Here is a 5,996-nt window from a genome sequence, read left to right as displayed (position 1 = left end):
ATTTCATACAATTGTTAAATTAGTATAATATATTCATTTGGCGGTCGTCTAATTTTAATGTGCTTGCAACACTATTATTATAATCTTCACGGCCCGTACAATGAACTGAAAGAAATTGTTCGGTATATTTTATTTCGTTCGCGAAGTAATTAATAGCCTCGCAAAATAATTAATTCTCTACATTCATGAGCAAATCTTTCTATAGCTTTGAAACTTCGAAATCGAATACTTGCATTACATTCGTTTGAAAATAACTACAAACCGTGTAGACAAATTTATATCCGTAATCGTAAAATCCAAGTGCGGTGATTTTTAGTGGTCTCCTTAATATTTGCAACAAGAATTGTGTGATCTGTAAGTAAATAATTACATAATAAAGAATACGTAATTTTCGACAAGTGAATATGTTTAAACTCGTTACTTACATTCTCCTGCGTCTCGACATGGAATGTAAGGTTTGCTAACCTGTTTAGAAACGTTTCGGCGCGGTTTGCCTAATAAAAATAGATCTTTATTAATGTTTTTAAATTAAAATTTTCTTTTCGATATAATTCTTCTAGAGTATTTCTAATTTTTACCTTCACACAAATGCCCTCACAGATGTAATTTACAATAGTTATGTCTAGAATGAATTTTATCCACCATAAAAAAATGCAGGAAATGTTAATTACTGCTGCATATGTAAAGTTCGTTTTTATTAACATAATGTTGTTATACAATAGGATAGTGAACTGCACGGCGTTAATGTGAAACATGCTCATCTGTATTATTATTTGTAGTCCAAAGATCGCGTTTAATTCGCGAATTATGGAGGACAACTCGATGTGCACATGCCTGTAAAGAGCACGAATAAAAAGTAACTTTTTCGAATCATATAGTTAGATATATATCAATTTTCTTATTTTTCGTCCGTCATATCTGATATTTTTTCAACTATCTTTACATTAAGAGGCATATAAGTTGATCAGATTTTGAGGTGTCGGTTAAGTGTCGATGCATGAAAGAGGGTGAAGTGCAAGTCATCCAGGCGAGCCTTACTTGCTGTTTCTTCCGCTCTGTTAATTTTTGAATATACTGATTGACGTGTTCAAATAGAGATCCTATATACCTGCATTAGATGCAATATAAAATGATTAATTTGTTATTAATGGTTGCTCTTAATGAATAACACGTAATAGGAACGTTCCTTTTTCATTGCATTTTGCATTCTAAACTATAATTGCTACTTTATTACGATATTTATTTACAAACCCAAGTAGCACCATAAACGTTAACTCATAGAACGAATTAATATGAATGGAGTAATTTGTCAAGTATGGTACGTATATATATACTGTGACATAAGATTTGGGTATAATTGCAACAAGCCGCAAAGAGTCGAGTAAATTCACGTAAATTATGGAGGCTATCCATCCAATTATCATCCAAATCATTAGAGCACGTAACTGTGTGTAATTCTTCGGCGTTCCGAGGCTTTCTAATGTGTCGTTCACAGTATCTAATTTTTTAAGGCAGCGTTTGAATCTCTGAAAGAGATTGCATGTTACTGACTCATAGAGAAATTTAATTTTAATAATTTTACACATCATTTAGAGTGCACGCGCTGATATTCGTTATTACACGAAGGTTGCGAAACAAGCACCGCTAAGAAAATTCACATCTTTTTCAAATCAGATCTTCTTATATATACCTGGTAATAATATATGTTAAGCACTACAAATATCGACGCGACAACTATAGAAATGTAAGTGATCAGGGTAATGTTAAGATCATATTTTTCGATGGACACTTTCGTTTGCACAACTAAGTAAATATACAGCAGCCATGATGTCAGAATATAGAGAATAGTAAGGCGTAATCTCGGCCGATCCTGAGGATATTCGAACACATAGAATCCGCACATACACAGCATGAATATAAGTGGAAATATAACCGTTTCTATATTGCTCATGACGATTTCTTCGTCTCCCCGATCTAACCGGGGACTTACTAACCACGTTGGTATAATAATTGCGAATGTCGTAATACTGCGAGATGACGGAGTTTACGTCAACATCGAGAAAGGAAAGTAATAGACTAGGACAGTAATAACACTTATCAAAATTTTAGCTAGAAATTGCATCAACACTTATGCAGATTAAAACCATCGATTCACTGGAGGGGCAAGGTAATTTTTTATATGCACGGAATCAAATAGCAACGAACTATACTAAAGTCTTTTATTATCTTACTCAAACGATTATACAGTGTGTTGCACGTGTTCAAGAAACTTGTGAGTCCAATGTGAATTTTTATTTTTCTCGACTTTTGATTTGACTTTTTGTAATCTTGAGATTTTTTTTCGAAGTCGAGCAATAGCACAGCGATGTTACACGCGTTTAATATAATTACTAAATTGAACGGTAATAATATATTCATTTGTCGGTCGTTTAATTTTAACGTGCTTGTAAGACTATTATTATAATCTTCACAGCTCGTACGATAAACTGAAAGAAATTATTCGATATATTTCATTTCGCGATTCAATAGTTTTGCAAAATAATTAGTCCTCTATATACATGACTGAATCCTTTTAAAGGTATGAAATTCTGAAAACTATTCTCGAAAATAAGTACAGACCTTGTGGACTAATTTAAAGCCGAAATCATAAAATCCAAGTCCTGAAATTCTTAGCGGCCTTCTGAAAATTTCCAACAAGAACTGCATAATCTACAAATAAATAGTTACGTTATCAGGAATATGATTTTAGATAAGATATTTATATTCAAAATCATCGCTTACGTTCTCCTGTGTCTCGACGTCGAATGTAACATTCGCCAATGTGTTGAGGAACATCTCGGCTCGGTTTGCCTAATATTAACAGTGTCCAATTGATAACAATGCGTTTTCTTCATATAAAATTTAATCTAATTCACGGTAACCCTTTTAATGAATTTTCAAAGTTTACCTTGGTGCAAACTTTCTCGCAGATACAACTGAAAACAATTGTATCTAGGATGCATCTTGTAGCCCAAAACAAGACGCAGAATATGTTAACTAAGAGATCATACGTAAAGTGAGTTTTTGTCCACATGATGATCGACAAGGTAGGATACATTTCATATACAATAAAATATATTGCACTGCAGTGAAATACGACTACCCGCATCACCATTTGCGGTCCAAAGATTATGTTTAATTCACGCGATATCGAGCATAGTTCGAAGTGTATATGCCTGCAAAGTGCGAATGATAAATAATGATTTTGCATTATTGCGTGCACAATTAGGTATATGCTGATTCTCTTATTTTTATATTTTCATTTTATTATATCACGGTGCATATAACCCAAGAACGTCTCTCGTATGCGATACTTTTCAATTATCCTCACATTAAGAGGCATATGAGCTGATTAGATTGTAAGGTGTTGTTCAGATGTCGATGCATAAAAGAAGACGTAGTGCAGGTTGACCAGGCGAGCCTCACTTGTCGTTTCTTCAGCTCTATTAACGTCTGAATACACTGATTAACGCGCTCGAATAGAGTTCCTATATATCTGTATTGTATGCAGCACAAAATGATCAATTCTTTGTTAATGAATATTAGGGGATAACACATTTAACGTCGCATTGAGAGAGAACTCTCAATTTTGATTATATTTCGAGTATATGATAAACTATTATTTTCACCATACCAGACAATATGTTATCTACTGACCTAAGTATAATTAAAAACGTTATTTCATTCAACGTAATAATGTGAAACGAGTAATTAATTATAAACGGCAGATATATATATTGTGCTGCGTGGGACTCTTTGGAACTATGTACGAGCAGCCACAAACTATCGATAAGATTCATTCCACAGATCGAGATTATCCATCCAATAATTAACCAAAATGTTCGTGCACGCATCTGTGCGTGATTCTTTAGTGTTCCGAGTTCCACCAATGTATCGTTCACAATATCCAGTTTCTTCAGACAACTCTTGAATCTCTGAAATGAACGTGTCGTTGACACAAGGAGATATTTTTTTTGAGAACTTTGTATCACAAAATGCACATATTGTTAGCCATTGTTATCAAAACATCACGAAAGAGCGGTGCGTAAGAAAATTCACATATATCTTTTCTATCTAAGAAATACGTCATGTTACATCCTATCATGTATATCATACCTTGTGATAATATATGTTAAGTATCATATACATTGACGCGACAACTACAGTAAGGTAAATAATCAGAGGAAATTCGACAAAATATTTGTCCATTAGTGTTTTCGCTTGCATCACTAAGTAAATATACAGCAGCCATAATGGCAGAACATAGAGAATAGTGAGATACAATCTCGGCCGACCCTGGGGATATTCGAACACACAGAGCCCACATATGCATAATGCGAGTATAAGCGGAAATATAGCCGTTTCTACATTCCTCATGACGATTTCTTCCTTACACGATTAAACCGAAGTCTTACTGGCTGCGTTGATGTATTAATTGCGACCGGCGTAACACTGCGGGATGACGGAGCTTACGTTGACGTTGAGGCCGACAGGAAAAGTAATAAGATCCATAAAAGTTTCAGCTAGAAATTGCATTAACACTTATGCAGATTAAAACAGTCGATCTACTGGAGAGCGAGGAAGGTAATTTTTTATGTACATGAAATCAAACAGCAGCGAACTATAAAGTTTTTTATTATCTCACTTGAACGATTATATAATGTTTTGCACTTGTTCAAGGAACTGACGAGTCAAATGTAACTTTTTATTTTTCTTAACATTTGATTTGACTTTTTTGAATCGTGAGTCTTTTTCTTCGGTGTTGGATTACGGCATAGCGATATTACACGTGTTTAAGAAAATTACAAAATTGAACGGTGTAACATGTCCATTTGACGGTTGAGTCCTTCGTTCTACACATTTCGTTGTTTACTTTTGTACTCGGCAACTGTACGGCACTGTGTTACTCGTGTTTAATAAAATTACTAAATTGAACGGTATAATATATCCATTTGACATTTTTAACGAGCTTGTATCACTATTATTATCATCTTCACAGACCTTTCGATAAACTGGAAGAAATTATTCGTGATATAGTTGGTTCTCTATATTCCTATTTAAATCCTTTTTTGTCTCATCAAGTTTTATATACTGAAATCCTCATTGTACTCGAAAATAAGTACCTTGTGGGCTAGTTTAAAGTCGTAATCGTAAAGGCCAAGACCTGAAATTTTGAGCGGCCTCCTGAAAATTTCCAACAAGAACTGCATGATCTGCAAATAACTAGTTAGGAATATGATTTTAAATGAGAGAACATTTACGTCCAAAATCATCGCTTACGTTTTCCTGCATTTCTATATCGAACGTAACATTTGCCAATTTGTTGAGAAATGTCTCGGCTTGGTTTGCCTAATATTAACAGAGTCCAGTTGATTACGATGCGTCTTCCATAATTTAAATTTTATCTTATTCACGATTACTCATGTAAAAAATTTTCAAATTTTACCTTCGTGCAAACTTTCTCGCAGACATAACTGACAACAATTATATCTAAGGTGCATCTTGCGGTCCAACACAAGGTGACAAAAAAGTCAATTAAAACATCATACGTAAAGTGAGTTTTTGTCAACAAGATAATGGAATATAATTCCAGAATAGAGTTCATTGCATTGAAGTGAAATGCGGCTATCTGCATCATCATTTGCGGTCCAAAGATTGTGCTTAATTCACGTGATATCGAGTATAGTTCGAAGTGTACATGCCTGCAAATTGCTAATGATAAATAATGATTTCGTAATACTGCGTACACAGTTAGATACATGCTGATTTTCTTATATTTAGGTTTTTATTTTATTATATCATGGTGCGTGTAACTCAAAAACGTCTGCGATACTTTTCAATTATCCTCACATTAAGAGGCATATGAGCTGGTTAGATTGTGAACTGTTGTTCAGGTGTCGATGCATGAAAGAAGACGAAGTGGCAGTCGTCCAGGCGTGCCTTACTTGTCGTTTCTT

This window comes from Odontomachus brunneus, unplaced genomic scaffold (assembly GCF_010583005.1).
Source record: "Odontomachus brunneus isolate Ranch 3 - 2012 unplaced genomic scaffold, Obru_v1 Obru_scaffold_108, whole genome shotgun sequence".
Lineage (NCBI taxonomy): Eukaryota > Metazoa > Arthropoda > Insecta > Hymenoptera > Formicidae > Odontomachus > Odontomachus brunneus.
Note: the sequence above shows the minus strand (reverse complement) of the source record.